This window comes from Pinus tabuliformis, chromosome 8 (genome assembly GCF_031772625.1).
Source record: "Pinus tabuliformis cultivar Carrire ecotype Pingquan chromosome 8, CPIR1, whole genome shotgun sequence".
In the NCBI taxonomy this organism is placed as follows: domain Eukaryota; kingdom Viridiplantae; phylum Streptophyta; class Pinopsida; order Pinales; family Pinaceae; genus Pinus; species Pinus tabuliformis.
The window spans coordinates 1,898,356,333-1,898,375,988 of record NC_142294.1 but is presented as its reverse complement, the minus strand read 5'-3'; positions in this window follow the sequence as shown (position 1 = coordinate 1,898,375,988).

The window sequence follows — 19,656 nt, the reverse complement described above, 5'->3', positions numbered from 1 at the left end:
GGCACCAGGAATACAATTCTATTAATTGTACCAATGCTTATTTTATACGAAGGGATCACCATTTTTAAATTAGAATCTCTTCAATGTACAACATGTTGTTTATGCATGAGGGCTTTCATAAATAGGGGTAGCACCAATGCTTCTTGACGGTATAACACTGAAATAGTGAAAATGAATTTTACGACTGATTTAAAAAAAAAAAAAAAATTAACCCTTGCACAGTGCTATCGAGTGAACCGGTGCACCTATTCTATTCAGAGCATTGTCTTTTTTATATATAAGAAAAATAACCCTTCCATGGTGAACAATTGTATATTAAGCACCAAATTGTACAATTCTACTAACGACACCAATGTGTATTATCTAAGAAGCACACCAACATTTTTAAAATTAAAAACCATGCCATGGTGCACTATGTTTTTTATGCACTGGGGATTTCGTAAACACTTATTACACAATTTGTGAGAGTATAGCACCAAAATGGTAAGAAAAAGTTTTACGACCAACAATTTTTTTTAAATTTAACCCTTTCCTGGTGCTATCAAATAGTACATGCACCGGTGCACCTTATATATGTAGCACCCCATTATTTGTATTTGTATAGAAAATAACCCTACAACGATGCACCACTTTATATTAAGAATTGGAGCCTTCAATTCAATTAACAAAAATAATGCTATGACATAAGAAGCACACCACTATTTTTAAACTAAAAACCCCACAACAGTGCACAATATTGTTTATGCACTAGGGCATTTGCATACATGTTTAGCATTGGGATGTCGTGACAATATAGCACAAGACTCAAAAAAATTAATTTTACGACCAACATCTTTTTAAATTTAACCCTTTTTCGATGTTATCGAGTAGTATAGGCATTGAATGTTGGAAATAATACTGAGAGGGGGGGGTGAATCAGTATTATCAGAACTATAAAACTTTTTCAATGCTCAGAAACATATACGCTACTTTCGTTAAGTGAACCAGCGTGTACACGCAACTGTGAATAAAGAAAACAGCGTATAACTAGAAATCTTATAATTCAGTCAGTTTATCTTCAGTTAAGTGCATGAGGACATTATTCACCATATTAAGAGTAAACAGATGCAGTAGAACAGATCACACAGAAACCACACATATGAACACCAAGATATAAGGTGGAAACCCAATGTGGGTGAAAACCACCTGCTGCAAGTCGTCTCTATCTTTCTTTAATATGAAACTTCAGTTTACAATCTTTTTGTACTGGTGCAGCCTTATACCAGTACGCAGGCTACAACTTGCAGAAGGCTACAACCTTCTCTCATTCTCCAAACTTCCTTGGAAGGGAGCTCCAACCCCCTTTGCTCTTGTACTAGCTAAGATACTAGTACGTAGGTGCTGACCTACAATCTTCTTTCTTTCAGGTACCACCTTTCATACATTTTCAGACTGGATATTCCTGAAGCACAACATTACAATCTGTAGACCATAATTCATTCAACTTTCACAACAGATCATTGAAGCATAAAACAACCAATACTAGCATCATCAAATTTTGAATCACTGAACCACTGAACCCTGTCAATCACCAGTTACCAGAACACAGAGCAGACTACAGAACTCTGCAATAACAGTCAGACCCAACTGTAACTCAAAAAAATCAAGCTCCAAAATATGTACGCTACTTCAATGAGAGAAACCCGCGTATACACGCGCTTTTACCGAAGCCAACCTGCGTACAGATCTAAAAATAAATTCTCTCAACTTGCAGCTGTACCAGACATCAGTTAGACCCAGAACATAACATTGCGTCAGTATGCAGATCTAGAAATACGCATAATCAACCATATCATAATAGTGCATTTCAAATCATTAGATCCCGATCTATCCTTTAGATCTAGTCTTTCATCAACCAAAGTGATCTCTCCTTAGCTTAGATCAAGCAACCCAGAACCTGCATACCAGATCTCTTTCTTCTTCAGATATTCAAGCCTTTTCTTGATGATCTGCCTAATGATCTTCTCCTCCTTATATAGCCTTAGGCCTAGCTCAATACCAAGAGCCAAAACCATAGAAATCCAAAACCATCAACTTCAAAACTAGAGATCTACACGTCTGTCGAGGTACTTTGGTCCAAAGACATGGGCACAAGTACCGAGGACTAACTACCATGGACCAAAAGGAAACTTCCCGACATATACGCCCTTTTCTGTTCATGCATCTGCGTGTATACGCGCCTTCGTATTTAGCTCTCCTACGTATACGCGACTTAGTATGCATATCACCAGCGTGTATACGCAACTTGGACTTGATTAACCGGCGTATATTAGATTTCTCTTTATTCTGTAGTCTGAACGGAGATCTGTCATCAAAGAGAGTTGCCATCAAGGACAACACCTGTATCAAAGCGCCACACCTGTGCCAAAATGCCAACAATCTCCCCCTTTGGACTTGATGGCAACCTCAAGATCCTTAGAATCATTCTCCCCCTTTGTCATCAAGGGCAAAGGGCTATGCTCCCCCTGAGGACATGCTGATACCTCTGCTTGGCTGTGCTGAATCATGCTCCCCCTGACTGTAGGCCAGATCTGTAAAAGATGTTCTTCAACAAGAACCAAGACTTCTACACCATAAGGAACCTTCCTATCACCAAAAGACTCAATACATACATCCATACTCCCTACCAAGAGGGGACACATCAGAAACAACCAATTATATTACATCAATCATCCCAGGCATTGTGGGGAAACCAACATAGGCCGTTACATGACCTTGACATCATAAAAGAGATATCACAAAAGAGATACATGACATAGAGACAACAGATCTAGACCAAGACTTATGAAAGTCATCAGCAGCATCTGATAAACATCTTTTAGATCAGCAACCAGGATTTCTTTCTGAGCTCCTTCTCCTGAAACCAATAACCAAAACATCTAAATGCCAACAATGCTTTATGAGACTTTTAAGCTGCTCCCCCTGAACCTGTGCCTGCTGCACCTCCTGAAACTGTGTCTGAAGGATTCTGACATACCCATCTCAGACCTTTTCAAACCAGAGTTTGCCCTTGCTGCTCAGAATTCCATATACGCGATTTATCCTACACAAAATTGCGTATGGACGCGGATATACTCTCTGCAACAAGCGTACACCATACACGCGACTTTCCCAGCATAAATCCGCGTGTATACGCGTATATACCTTTCGTAACTTGCGTATACCAACTTTTCTGTAGAACAGACAAGCTTCATCAGCAGGATGAAGCATCAACTACTCCCAGCTTTTGTCTGAGATATTCAAAAGTTTCCCTGGGCAGTGGTTTTGTGAGAATATCAGCAACTTGTTCCTTAGAAGGAACATACTCCAACTTGACCTTCTTCTCAAGCACTTGTTCCCGGAGAAAATGGTACTTGATTGGTATGTGCTTGGTCTTTGAGTGCATGACTGGATTCTTTGAAATGCTGATTGCACTAGTATTATCACATAAGATAGAAACTGGTGGAGTGCAAGTGATTTGAAAGTCCTGCAAGGTCTGCATCATCCAAAGAAGTTGTGTGCAACAAGATGCCGCAGCCACATATTCTGCTTCAGCTGTAGATAAGGCAATCGAACTCTGTTTCTTGCTGAACCAAGATACTAATCTGGAACCCATGAAGAAAGCACCACCACTTGTGCTTTTCCTATCATCCACACTTCCAGCCCAATCTGCATCTGTGTAAGCATGAAGAGTGAGATCTGTATTTCTAGGATACCATAAGCCATAGTTTTGGGTCCCTTGAAGATACTTGAAGATTCTTTTGACTGCCTGAAGATGAGTTTCCTTTGGGTTGGCTTGAAATCTTCCAACAATTCCTACTGCATGTGTAATATCTGGTCGGGTACCTGTCAAATAGAGCAAACTCCCAATCATGGATCTATAAGTGGGTTGGTGAACTGCTGCTGATTCATCATTTGCACTGAGGCTGCATCCTGTAACCATGGGTGTACATACTGGCTTTGACTCTTCCATGCCATACTTCCTCAAGATCTGCTTGAGGTATTTGGTTTGAGACAAGAAGATACCTCCTTCATTTTGTTGAATTTGCAATCCAAGAAAATATGTCAATTCTCCAAGTAGTGACATTTCGAATTCTTTCTGCATAACCGAGGCAAAGTTTTGACTCATAGTCTCTTCATTGCTGCCAAAGATAATATCATCTAAATAAACAACAAGAATTAGCAATTTGTTATTTTCAACTTTTATATAGAGATTGCTATCTGCTGATCCTTTTGAAAAGCCTTGTTGGTGAAGATATTTGTCCAACCGATAGTACCAAGCCCTTGGAGCTTGTTTGAGTCCATAGAGAGCCTTTTTCAATCTGCATACAAGGTTTGGATCATTCCCAAGAATGAAACCATCTGGCTGCTCAATATATACTTCTTCTTCTAAGTCTCCATTCAGAAAGGCTGATTTCACATCCATTTGAAATACCTTGAAGTTTTGAAAGCTTGAGAGAGCAAGGAACATTCGGATAGCCTCAAGTCTTGCCACAGGAGCAAAGGTCTCTTCAAAATCTATTCCTTCTTGCTGTGCATACCCTTTACAACGAGTCTGGCCTTGTTCCTAATTACTTCTCCATTTTCATTCAATTTATTCTTGAAGACCCATTTCGTTCCTATTACATTTTTATCTTTTGGTCTAGGAACTAATTCCCAAGTGCTGTTCTTTTCGATCTGCTCAAGTTCTTCATCCATTGCTTTGACCCAACATTCATCCTTGCATGCCTCTTTCACATTTTGTGGTTCAGTGGAGGAGAGTAATGCCAAATAGCTTGAAGCTTCTGCAAGTGTCCTTCTTGTTTGTACTCCTGCTTCTTTCTGCCCCACAATCTGAGATTCCGGATGATTCTTTTGAACATATCTGGATGGAGTCTTCTCTTCTATTCTTGTCTGCTCCTCTGGTTCTTCTTGAGGTTCTTCTTCTTCTTGAGGTTCTTCTTCTTCATCATTCCATCTTTGAGGGTAGCCTTCATCTTCTTCAATGTCTTCATGGTGAACTTGCCTAGGAATATATCCCTTCTCATCAACCACTACATCAATGCTGTCAACAATTTTGCCAAGTCTTTTATTGTAGCACTTGTATGCTTTGCTATGTGGAGAATAACCAAGAAGAATGCCCTCATCTGCTCTTGGTTCAAGTTTGCCAAGTTGCTCATCAGTATTTTTAATATAACATTTGCTCCCAAAGATTTTGAAGTGCTTCACCGAAGGAGTCTCACCACTCCAGAGCTCATGAGGTGTTTGAGTGCTGTTTACTCGGACATTTGTTTTGTTAAGAATAATAACCGCAGCATGTGCAGCTTCACCCCAGAAGGTTGCGGGAGTACCTGATTCATTAAGCATAGCACGAGCCATTTGTTGGATTGTTCTGTTCATTCTTTCCACAACCCCATTTTGCTGAGGAGCTCTAGCTGTAGAGAATTCTCTTCTTATCCCATGTTCTTCACAGAAATCGAAAAATTCGTTTGAGGTAAATTCCCCACCTCTGTCAGATCTGAGGCACTTAATTTTGTGTCCTGATTCATTTTCAACCAAGGCTTTGAAGGATTTGAATTTTTCGAATGCTTCATCTTTGTGCTTCATGAGCCCTAACCAAACAAATCTGGAGAAATCATCAATGAATAATATCATATATTCTTCTCCTCGAGGTGTCCTCTCCCTAAATGGACCACATACATCTGTATGGACTAGCTCGAGAGGCATGCTAGCTGATCCTTCCTTCTCTGGAAAGTTAGTTCTGGTTTGCTTTCCAAATTGACAAGATTTGCATATGGTATTGTCTGGAATTTTGATATCTGGAAGACCACGAACTGCCTGATATTTGCATGCTTTCCTTATTTGTGAAAAGCTTAGATGTCCCAACCTTCGATGCCATAACCAGTGCTCTTCATCCTTGCTTAGATAGCATTGTTGTTGTCCTTCTTCAAATATGTACAGATTATTTGGAGTTCTTTTGCCTTTGAGTACTGTTTTACCTGTATCAATATCACGAACAGTACATCCATTTGATCTGAAAATAACCTCGGTTCTTTGATCACACATCTGGCTGACACTTAGAAGATTATGCTTCAATCCATCAACATACAAAACATTTCCAGCTTTGACCTTTCCTTTTAACTGAGCAATGCCTTTTCCTTTTATAGTTGCAGGAGTATCGTTTCCAAAAGAGACTTTCTTTCCTTTTTCTAGAACAGAATAAGATTCAAGTTTTTCTTTATCACCTGTCATATGCTTCGAACATCCACTATCAATGTACCATAGATTTTCCTGTCCCTCTGCATAAAATGCTATTCCACATCTTTCTGTTTGAGGTTCCTTTATTCTCCATGTTTTGGTGCTTGAGGCTTGCTCCTTTTTCTGCTGAAACTTGCTCCTGCATTCAGATTCTTCATGACCAAAGTTATTGCAAATAGAACATTCGACTTCATTTTCAAGAACCGAAAAGTTGTTATAGGTCCTTTTTGTCATCCCTGTCATACTTCTTTGTTTTTGAGCTTCCCTAGTCATGATTGTTTTATATGCAACACATTGAGCTACTTTGTGACCAAAATTATGGCAAGAAAAGCATTGTCCATTGAAGAAGCTTCTGCGGTTATTGAATCTACCTGCCAACTGATTGTAATTTCTATTTTCATCTATTCTTGAACCAAACTGAGAAGATTTTACCTGTGGCTGGTTGTAGCTTTTGTTCACCCTTAAGATGGATTGCCCCTGATAGTTTCTGTTTGTATTTTGTCCCTGCTTTACCTGATTATCTTCATTATTCTTCTGCTCATTTCTTCTTGCCGCATCAAGATAACTTTTTGAGGTGGATGCTTGAGAGGTTTATCCATTGTAACCCAAACCTGTCTTGTTTAGAGGAGACCGCTGCACATTGATAATCTCATCCAAAGTTTCAGATCCTTTGACAAACTTAAGATTAATAGCTTTTGTTTTCTCAATTTCTTTTCTGAGACCAACAATTTCACCTTCTAGATTTTCAAGATGTTTTTCTTTTTCATCAATTTGAAATTGTAGAGTATCAATGATCACATTCTTTTCTTCTATACATCTCTTGAGTCTAGTAATTTCATCATAGAGGTTATTCACATCTACAGCATCCTCATAATCATCATCTTCAAATGCCATTAACAACTTATATTTATTACCTTGTTCATCTTCATCACTGTTTGATAAACCATCACTATCTTCATGGGTGTAGTAGCTTTTCTTATTTGCACTTTGTTTCTTGTTCCATCTAGCAGGTTCATTTCCTTTATCCTTATAAGGACATTTTGCAGCATAATGACCTACTCTTCCACAAGCAAAGCATTTGAAAGGTAGCTTACCTCTGAACCTTCCAGAACCCCTTTGAAGATTTCTGACAAAATTTGATTCTTCTTCCTCTTCTTCTGGAACATGGCTTGCTTCATAGTAATCTTCTTTGCCTGATGCCTTAAAAGCAGCTTCCCTTCTGTCTGATGGACCTCCCTTTCTCATTTCATAAGCAGTTAGAATTCCATGTAGCTGAGACATAGTGAGAACACGGAGATTTTCCTTTTCTTCTATTGCAGATACTTTAGATTCAAACTTGGGGGATAATGATCTTAGAATCTTTTGAACTACTATAGCCTCTTTTATTTCTTCACCCAAATTTTTCATACAATTAACAATCTCATCTACCCGAAGAAAATAATTAGCAACACTTTCATCATTATACATCTTGAGAGTCTCATATTGAATCCTGAGAGTTTGAAGTTTAGCTTGTTTTACCTGTTCATCTCCTTCATAGCTCGTGACCATTTTGTCCCATATCTCTTTTGCTGATTTGAAGTGCATTACCTTCATGAATTCTGTTTGGGATATACTTCCTAATAGAGTACTGACTGCTTTTGCATTTGTTTCATACTTCTTTTTCTCAGCTGGATCTGTAGGAGTAGCTGAAGGAAAAGCATAGCCTGTTTCTACAATGTCCCAAACTTCTGTACCAAGAGATTGAAGATATGCAGTAACTCTTACCTTCCAATAATTGAAGTTTGTCCCATCAAAAATCGGTGGCCTGATTGATGCTTCTCTCTCGTAGTTGCTCATGATGAACGATCTACCTTCAAGCGATCAAGCTTCTCTGAAGGACCTGCTCTGATACCAATTGTTGGAAATAATACTGAGAGGGGGGGGGGTGAATCAGTATTATCAGAACTATAAAACTTTTTCAATGCTCAGAAACATATACGCTACTTTCGTTAAGTGAACCAGCGTGTACACGCAACTGTGAATAAAGAAAACAGCGTATAACTAGAAATCTTATAATTCAGTCAGTTTATCTTCAGTTAAGTGCATGAGGACATTATTCACCATATTAAGAGTAAACAGATGCAGTAGAACAGATCACACAGAAACCACACATATGAACACCAAGATATAAGGTGGAAACCCAATGTGGGTGAAAACCACCTGCTGCAAGTCGTCTCTATCTTTCTTTAATATGAAACTTCAGTTTACAATCTTTTTGTACTGGTGCAGCCTTATACCAGTACGCAGGCTACAACCTGCAGAAGGCTACAACCTTCTCTTGTTCTCCAAACTTCCTTGGAAGGGAGCTCCAACCCCCTTTGCTCTTGTACTAGCTAAGATACTAGTACGTAGGTGCTGACCTACAATCTTCTTTCTTTCAGGTACCACCTTTCATACATTTTCAGACTGGATATTCCTGAAGCACAACATTACAATCTGTAGACCATAATTCATTCAACTTTCACAACAGATCATTGAAGCATAAAACAACAAATACTAGCATCATCAAATTTTGAATCACTGAACCACTGAACCCTGTCAATCACCAGTTACCAGAACACAGAGCAGACTACAGAACTCTGCAATAACAGTCAGACCCAACTGTAACTCAAAAAAATCAAGCTCCAAAATATGTACGCTACTTCAATGAGAGAAACCCGCGTATACATGCGCTTTTACCGAAGCCAACCTGCGTACAGATCTAAAAATAAATTCTATCAACTTGCAGCTGTACCAGACATCAGTTAGACCTAGAACATAACATTGCGTCAGTATGCAGATCTAGAAATACGCATAATCAACCATATCATAATAGTGCATTTCAAATCATTAGATCCCGATCTATCCTTTAGATCTAGTCTTTCATCAACCGAAGTGATCTCTCCTTAGCTTAGATCAAGCAACCCAGAACCTGCATACCAGATCTCTTTCTTCTTCAGATATTCAAGCCTTTTCTTGATGATCTGCCTAATGATCTTCTCCTCCTTATATAGCCTTAGGCCTAGCTCAATACCAAGAGCCAAAACCATAGAAATCCAAAACCATCAACTTCAAAACTAGAGATCTACACGTCTGTCGAGGTACTTTGGTCCAAAGACATGGGCACAAGTACCGAGGACTAACTACCATGGACCAAAAGGAAACTTCCCGACATATACGCCCTTTTATGTTCATGCATCTGCGTGTATACGCGCCTTCGTATTTAGCTCTCCTGCGTATACGCGACTTAGTATGCATATCACCAGCGTGTATACGCAACTTGGACTTGATTAACCGGCGTATATTAGATTTCTCTTTATTCTGTAGTCTGAACGGAGATCTGTCATCAAAGAGAGTTGCCATCAAGGACAACACCTGTATCAAAGCGCCACACCTGTGCCAAAATGCCAACATTGAATTCCTTATATTATTAGCGTACTGTTTATATTTTTTATTTTTATAAAGAATAAATCTGTTATGGAGCACCATATGATATTAAGAATTGGTGCATCTAGTTATAGTAACACACCAGCACATTAGTATATTATAGACGCATCATTAAAAAACATCCACCTACCCAACTCTGCTAGTGACCTCTACTACAAATGGATTTTTGGGCTATTTTTATAGGGGCTTTTGCAAAAGCTTCCACTAGAGGGTCTTTTCCTTGTAGTGTGGAGTGGCATCTTCTAAATATAATATAGGATAAGAATATTATATAGTAGTCGCTTAGCACACATCATGAAAGGTAACTCCATAGGACTTCTCATTCCTTTATATTTTCATTCTTATAACTGAAGAAAAGATAGAACATGATATGCATCAACTAACACTTGCATTCTCCCTAATATTTGTTTCCCAAAATAAATTTGTTGTTTATTTTGTGGATGGTGTTTTTATGATCATGCACTTTCCATTTCTATTTCAGTTATTTCATAAATTTTCATGAGTATAATAATTAATTAATCCCTCATCTAAGGAAATATTTTGTATAATCTAAGATTTTAGAATATTATAAAATTATTATGATGAACTATTAAAGTGGAATATCCATGGAAGTTTACATATCAATGGATTTTTTTCCTTGTGTAAAAACTATATACATCCCCAACATTACTTAGTTTCTCTTTCCATCTCAGATATACGTGATTCTACTACCCTGAATTTATAATATATAAAAAGTTATATGAAGACGCTTTTGGGTTTGGAAGTGGCCTAAACAAAATTCTTGTATTTTTTTAGTGATCAAAACACCACCAATCAAGAGCATCTTTTCCATAGTAAGGAAGGGATATAGAAGGGAGATGAGGAGATATAGAGGAAAATACCTTTATTGTCTAACCAATATACACCCCCTTCTCTATTTTGGAGTTGTTAATTGTACCTTCAATCATTTCTTTTTGATGACATATTGACTTGAAACCCTCCTTTGTGACTTTTTTGTCATTTATATTGATATACCCATTTCTAAGATATATGATTTATTAGTTTGTTCCATTTTTTCAAAAACCTTTGTAACTAGGACATTATATTTATTGGGTTCATTTTTATTTCCAATCAATATTCCATGGATCGAATTCAACAATGTATCTTTGTAAAGATCCTAAGAAGAAGGCACCTTGGCCCGCTCTTCCTTTGCAGATCGAGTTATATGAGATATAGAGTTCCAATCATGCGGATGTCAAAGCAGAGTAGATGAAGAAGTATCCATTCGACCTCTGAAGTTACAATCAGTATGACCTGCATTATCTTGTGAAAGCTCACTGCATAAGAGTACAGTTCAACTGGATCCATGGGGCATGTCATTGGGCGGAGGAGGACCCATGGAGATATTGTTACAACTCCTGCAGACTCAATAAAATGGTCGGCCTCGTTGTGGAATGGATAGCGAAGCAGCATCCTAGAGAGCACCAAAAGTAGCAGCAGAGGTGAACAAACCAGTGCATGACAAGGGAAAGAGGAAGGTTGTCGATCGCATGGAGGAAGAGAAAAGATGCAAGTTCCTAGAAGACCCATTTATGGAGAAAGCAGCTATGGAAATAGAGGCAAAGAGACAACACACAACAAGAGAAACGTATAAAGGCAGAGACAGAAATGAAGAATGGTGGAAACAGAGAACGAGTTGCATGAGCTGAAGGAGAAACTCCGGAAGGAACAAGAGCTGCGCAAACACGAGTAGGAAGTGCAACAAGAATATGTACAACAGGGGGTGAAACTTGTATAGATAGATGAAACTGCACCTATACAGTTAGTGGACTCATCAGAACAGATAGCATGAGGAAAATAGGGTGAACCATCGCAAGAGCAAGACTTCGCTATGGAGATAGAGCGAGCACTTGAACAAATGGATATGGATATGGAGCGGTGGGAGTTAGAGCAAGACATTGACTTAATGCCTCACCATAAAGAGGTCAACCAACCAGCTTCACCACATCTAGAAGATGAGCGAGTCCCAAGCGACCAAGGAGACACTGAGATCCTTGGAGATCAACCAGAAGGAGAAATGCACAACATCTCATTCAACGAGTCTCAACATAGAGTTGTGCAATCTCGCAGAGTTTAAACTCTAGAAGATCATACATCTCCTGCATAGTGTTAGGAATGAGTGATCGTGTATGATATGTGTAAACATCCAGTAGCATTGGCTGATGCTACCAGAGCATATGCTGAAGCCACTAGCTTGAGTGTTTGCTTTTTGATAGCCGAGAACGAGCAAATGGCTAAGGAGTTGCAAACAACCAAGCAAGGAGGAGAATTCATTACAACATTCGCCTGAGCGGAATTGAAGAAGGAAATATTGGATGAAGTATTTTCCCTTGACACAGTCATGTGGGCATTGTATTCCAAGTTTGGTACCATGCATAAGGCAGTCGTCTATCTCAACGGACGACAACAGTGATGTGTTAGAAGAGCATGTATTTTCTCAAACGTGCATGTTGTTGTGGATTACATGCAAACATGGATGATGAGATACAATGGAGCCCAAGTTCACTTGCCTAAGATTATGAAGCCCAGACCAGTTGAGCTGAAGGCATGCATCTGGAGTCAGATCCAAAACTATGAAGAGCTCTCGCAGCTCATCACTAATCTATAGGCTTCCCATGCACGTGTATTCAAGAGTATGGATGTCGTGGTGCACACAGATGTGATCCCATCTATTGGGACTCTCACCCAGGGGAAGACAAAGGCATAGGTCCAACTAGACCTTAACTCATACTTTGACGAGTTGATGTGCATAGCCACCAACCCAGACTTGTCAATCAGTGTAGAAACCATGCACAAATATGTTGTTGGTCTGGCCGCACTAAAGACAATGATGTGCATGTTATCAGACGAGTTGGACAGAGGAGCCTGAGAAGTGTACCCAGATGCTATGGAGGCAAGAGTCAGGTTCCAAAAATATGTCACCTTGGATTACATGGAAACCATCACAGACTACCACTCTTGGCATCAATTCACTATTGTCGACCACCGTGAGGATGTGGAAGAGTTGGTCTTCCAATATTTTTCCAAGTCATAGTGATGTCTTTCATAGCTTGCTAAAGCCATTTTTTCTCACATGGGTACATGTGCATTGTAATGTAACGTCTTGTCAATGGTAAGTTCAAGTGTCGATAGTTGGATGTAATAGTCATAGAGTAGATGAAGAATCATGAGGGTAGATGAATTGTCACAAAGGGGAATGTCAATGGCCACCCAACCCTTTGCTATAAATAGTCCCTCATAACTCATTGTAAGGGCTTTTGGTCAGCCAAGCTTCGATAGGAGTATCTTAGAGAAATCTTGGGCAATATTATAACGTGCCTTGGCTTCTCCATTGTGCAGAGCTGGTATATCTCTTTAGAGGAGCACGTGGTCGTGGCTGTAACGTTCCACTATCGAAACTAGTGGTTGGACATGGATGTATTGTATGACTGGTACTTACATTTTTTAATATAAAAGATCCAACATGTTTCATGCATATGTTGTATTGTATTCTAGCTATCTTGTTTACTCTAAATGATATATGTATTTTTTCCTTACGTATGCATGTATGGACTATTCTGTATAAGCATGTATGAATCTTTCTGAAATGTGTTGTTGGTTTAACCATCACTTTGGATTCCTTTCTGACTTTCTTTCTAGCTTGTGATGCATCTTCTCTTGTGTGTTCCCTTCCAAGCCATGTATTGTTATAGGTTTCCAAGGGGCACACTTGATGAGCCCCAAAAATGGATAATTATTTGGGCTCATTCAACCTCCTAATTCGACTTAATCCACCATTCTCATTAGTTTATTGCATGTTTTTTATTATATTTATGCTAATAGAGTGAATTGGGTTAGTCATTATGCCAACAAGTCTAATGTGTGCTTTGTGTAGCCTTTTTGGTCTATTTGGAGACAAAGTCAATGGTTGAAATGAGCACCTGGTAGCCAAATTCGTGGAGAGTATTTTTAGGAAGGTGTTCCCTTCATTTATGGGCCCTTACCTCGAATTCTCCACCATCAGCTCGGAGTTCAAGGGCCACTAAATCAATCAGCACAAGGGCAGCCAAGCAAGTCAAGTAGGACTGCTGTTAACTACAAGTCTTGGGCAGCCGAGTCCCTAAAGTTTAGGAGGACTATTGGGGTCCTCAATTTGTATAAATAAGAAGGCTTAGGGCCTCATTTTGGGTTAGCTAGTGGTTAGTCATTTTGTAGCTAGTGGTTAGTCATTTTTGTAGCTGGTAGTTAGCCAGTAGTTAGTCATTTTGCAGTTCGATTTTTAGGCAATAGATTAGCTTTGCTTTCAGCTCATTTTTCAAGTTTCCCTTGTGGACAGTTTTGATGTAACTCTTCCTTTCTTGCTCAATAAAGATGAATCCAGCTTTGCACCAGCTCTAAAATCTCTCTTAGGAGGCTATAGCTCTTGGGGTTGGGCCCATCTCAAGCGCCCAATACCTCCTTTGTTTACTTTCATGTGTCTTTGTTGCATTCTTAGAGTAAAATCTGCTATTTAGATTTAAAACTTGTTGTGTTATTTAGGTTGTTTTTGATGATTAAAGTAGAGTTTCCTGTTCAGATTGATTTGGATAGATTAATAACATAAAGGATCCTTGGAAAAAGGGGCTCGAGCACCTCTGATCTTACCTCTCCCTCAGTGGGATCATGAGTTGGGACAAAGGTGACGTTGCTGCACACAAAAACGTTGTTTTGCTTCACCATGCAAGTATTAGTGTTGGATTCTTAGTTGTCAAACTTGATATCAGTTTTGACTGCATGCTTAGGGTTATGATTGCTTAGTTGCATAGTTAGTTCATCTGATTTTGTGCAAATAAACTTCTGTTCCATTTCTTTTGCTATTATATAGGTCAGATTAGGTCAAGGTAATTAGGTTCTTGATTTTCCAAGTCTTCATTTGTTAAATTCGAAAAATAACTTGCAGAGCACCTGTTATCCCTCTCTATCTACCCATAATCCATCAGATAATCTGCTCCAACCCTTAGTCCATGATTCGTACCCTTCATTTGCCATACTTTCCCCACCTTGCCCTAATTCCTACATTCTTGTGCATCATCGCTTCCTCCATCCTTGAACAAATCCAATCTCTCCTTAGCCTCATCCACCAAGTCCTAGACCTCTTCACACCCCTATTTCACCTCCATACTCATTCCTCCATCTTTTTCCCTCCATCCATGCTCCAAAATCCCATTTCGAAACATCCTGTAGAAGAAAAACAGAACATCCTGTAGAAATCTTGAACGTCCTGTAGAACCCCTGCAGACTTCCTGTAGAAGCTCATAAACAAGGTTTCTTGGCAGCCAAGCTTTGTGAGACTCTCTGGAAGGGTGCTAGGGACCCCTTAGACCCTCTCTGAACCTTCCCAACCTTTCCCAAGCATTTCTCCTCCTTGATCCACCTCTGCACAGTAAAAAACAGTTAGAAGCACATGCATGATAATTCCAACAACTTAAACAAAAATACAAAAAGATGTTTTCTTCAGATAGAGGTAGTCTAGACACATGTATTTTAACTTCATAGAAGTAATGGCATCTCTTTTAGTAGTTTGCATGCTCTCCTTTGCGTCAGTAGGACTAGCTGGTAGAATTAGGGTTTGCTAGGGTTTGCATTTCTTTTTGGCTTTCAGTTTCTTTCCGCAAGTAGATCAACTTCCTTTGAGTTAGCTTTCATCCATCAGTTAACAAGCTTCTTCTAAGAGCTCATAGAAGTTGGCTTAAGCCCCTAGCGGACTTGTGCCAGCTGACCAAGTGACAGCTGCGGCAAGAGCTAGTACTTGTGCATACAGCACCGTCGCTTCCAAGTTTGTTACGAATTGCCGGGTTGATAAAATTAAAGAAGGGAGTTCCAGGAGTTGTAGCATTATTGCTACAATACTGGAGCCCACCATCTTTTTGGCGCCGTTGCCGGGGAAGCGTCAGAGTATTGGTGATTGCCGCTTTTCTTCTATTTTCCACTACAATCTTTTGCTAAGTAGTTTATTTCATTTCCATTATGCAATTTTGTTTATGAAATAGTAGATTAGCATTTCCCGCTTTCATATATTATCATTTCAATTCCGCAATTTCATTTCTGCAAGCGTAGATTAGCATTTCAATTCCGCAAGTGTAGACTAGCATTTCATTCCTGCAATTTCATTTGAGCAAAATAGATTAGTCCTTTCCTGCTTTCATTTCAATTCCGCATTTTCATTTTAGTAAGATAGTTAGTTGCAGTTCAATCTATTTCAGTTTTGCAGGTAGAAGTAGAAAAAACAAAAATCAACCAAAAAGATTTCATTTCATGCCTTGTAGGAGTAGAGATAAGTTAGAAAAATGATTTCACAACACCCCCACTGCTTCACACAGCCAACATTCTCTCTTCTTCGATGCTTGTGATTAAAGAACCCTTAGGTGGACAGCAAGACATATTTGAAGAACCTCAAGGGAAGAAGAAGAAGAAACCATTCCTCTAGAGCAAATGGCTACAAGCAGAAATGTTGGGAGCAGCACCTTGTCCAAAGACAAATTTGAAAATCAGATCGAAGATTTCAAGAGTGATATGAGGCAGTTTCTTGCCATGCAACTGGATACCTTGCGGATCCAAAAGAAGCAAGAAGAAGCCAAGAGGGCTTTGGCCATTTTTTGTCCTAGGTGCACTAGAAAGCATCCTAGGAACGAATGTCCAATGCACTCCCTAGAGGTGTGTTTCGTCTGTGAAGAATACCATCCTACGAATCAGTGCCCTTCCTTGCCTGGAATCAAAGCTGCATATCAGAGGGAAAAAGGAGCTACTGAATCACTCTACTATATGAACCAAAGGATGCCACATGAACCTAGATCTTATCAGCAGGAACTGCAAGGGACATCCGAGACCTATTATGACACCTATCAAGCCACTTTCATGCCTTCTTGGGGTCCCCCTACTCATCCTTCCTGGTTCACACCTCCTCCTTGTTCCTTCACAGATCCATCTTATGCCCAACCAGGTGCTCATTAATTTCACTCTTATGCTCAGCCACAACCTCAGTGGAATGCACCTCATCAGGGGTGGAGGCCCCAATACAACACTCCTCCCGCTTCTTTTCCTCCACCACCTGCTCATCCACAACCATCGCCTCCTCCTCCACCAAGGCAACCCCAAATGCCTACCCAACCACAACCCCATCCGCATCCATCTCAAATACACACCTCCACTCAACTACCCGTACCACCATTTCCAAAACCATACCATGGAGTAGCTCAACAAAATTGCAATGCTGAGACACAACATGTCCAAATGACTCCTCTTGAGCTCAATGATCTTCACCATAGCTCAGGAAGAGTGTTGCAAAGCAGAGATTATCTTGAAAGCATTGAAGGACCACATCCGACAAAAGAAGATTCAAAAGAGGAGATCAAAGAACCATGGGCTGCACTTGATGAAGAGAAGAGATCAGAATCAGAGATCGAGAGAGCTCCCTCATGGTTACCATCAAATCCTCCATGTACTCAAGAGAAAGATCAGCAAAAAGAGGAAGATGAGAAAGTCATGTTAGAAGGTGACATGAAACATGATCCAGATCAGCAAAAGAACCAAGGATATCAGAGCTATATTGAGATATGGTTTCAGATGGTCACTAAGTTGCAGCAGTGCTCTCTTCTTCAGCTATGTTTGATCCCTTCAAAGTCAAATCATTTGGTCTCTGAGATCCCGATAGTTGTCAAAGCATGCATTTCAAGCCTCCACGTCAGTTTATCTCTAATCTCAATGTGCACATGGCTCCATTGGAAGTATTCTTATACTTGAGAACGATTTTGTTTTTCAAGTAGGGTAGGGTAGAAAAAAGAAAAAAGAAAAAAAAAAGAAAAAAGAGAAAAAAGAAAAAGAAAAAAAACGAAAAAAGAGGGAAATAAAAATCTAAGGTGAAAACCTCCTCAGAGGCGCCTTAGATTGGCTCATTGATTGAAAACCTCCATGAGGCGGTCAATGGGTTGGGAAAAAAGAGAGAAAAGAGAATAAGATCTCTGGGTGAAAACCTCCCTTGGAGGCGCCCAGGGCAGGCAATTAGGGTGAAAACCTCCATGAGGCGCCCTAGTTGTTTTTCAAAAAAAAAAGAGAAAAAGAAAAAGAAGAAGAAAGCTAATTTCCATTGAACAATTGTAGGTTGTAAGAAGGACATTGCAGGTCAGAAGGATCACTCAAAACAAAGACAAAGAAATTTTTGAGCCTTCTAGAGGAAGTTCTATATTTCTACAGGAAACATCCTATAGAACCTTCAAGCGAGCCAGATTCGATTTTGGAAGCGGGTCTAAAGCTTGGAATCCATTGGTTATGCCTGCAAGCATCCATGTTACCATTTCTCACCCTTTTCCATCATCTTTTCCACCTCATTGTGCTTCTCATTGTGCTTCTACAGGAAGTTCCTGTAGAAATTGTAGGAAGCTAGAAATGGATTTCAAAAAGGTGGTTTGGCGAACATGGTAGCTTCCTCAAGGGTTCAAAAGTCCTCTTGCAATCTTCAAACTCCTCCTCCATCATCTCCATACCTGCATCACAGCCCAAGCTCAGTTTTTCTTTCCATGCAAAAACTTGCAAAATGCTTTGAAGAGAAAATACATAGAACAAAATTTGTTTTTGCCATAACTTGAAAACCATGCATCCATTTGAAAAACTGTTTTACAGAGAATTGTATAGGGATGATGGCAACATGCTCGAGCAGTTTCAGGCCATTCCGGTGCACGGTTTCCAAGAAATCAGCCTCCATCACCATCAGTCATTTTTGCATTTTCTCCATATCCGTGCATCCATTTCAAAACCTGTTTCATGGGGATATGCATATGGGTGATAGTAACCTATCCAAGCAGTTTCAGCCGATTCCGATGCACGGTTTCCGAGAAATTGATCTCTGAAATATTCAGCCATTTTCCATTTTTCCCGAAATCTGCGCATCCATTGATCACGATTTTACTATGGGAGGTTCATCATGATGATAGGAATGCGCTCAGCAAGTTTCAGATCAATCCGGTTTACCGTTTGGGAGCAATGGTGAAAACAAGTTTCGGTCCTATGAAAATTCAGCGCAGCAGCTTGAAGGTGCAGATCTGAGCGTGGAAATGAACTCCTGCAGCATGCATCTAGCCAGAGGACACCTGCACAAGGAAAACAAGCAAAAATCATCAGCCAATCCCTCATGCAACCAAAGAAACCAGTGCATGCAGCAATGACTAGCCTCAGCACCTCACAGTAGCCATTTGACTTCAGGTACGTGACTGCAACTCGTTCTTCTATTGCACAAATCTAATTTAAAAACTGCATGAATGAATGGAATGGTGGAATTGAGCCATGAATATAGAAATATTAAGCTGATAGTTCCTTGTCCAATTCTCCATTAATCAGCCAGGAATCATGCAACGTACGTGTTAGACAACTCACGTGAAAAAAAAAAAAAAAAAAAAAAAACAGACAGTGGTAGAGGCTTTAACTCCAGTGCAACTGATTTACAAGAAGAGGACATGCAGCTCATTATAGCACTGTCGTCTGCATGTGGCCATGTACACTTGGCCACCTCACTCCTTCACCACAAATCACGCAGCAATTGACGAACGCTCAGCTGAAACTCACAGACTGCTGTTAACTTGCACTTGCAACATTTTCAACTGAAGTATGCATCCTTTGATTCCACAAAATGATTAACCCATCGTCCTCCATTGAGCTTTGTGGCCTGGTTCACAATTCTCCAACGTATCGGGCTCACTTAGAGGTGCAGGGGCACTCTACAGGCATTTCTACAGGAAGTCGTCTACAGGAAACACAGAAAACAGCTCTGCAGAAGGAAAACCCGAGATTTTTGTCAAAATTCAAGCTTGAAATGAGAAAAGTAGTTAAAGCTCGTGTCCAAGGTTACCAGGGTTCTTGAAAGTATTGATTTTGGAGTTTTTCAAACGC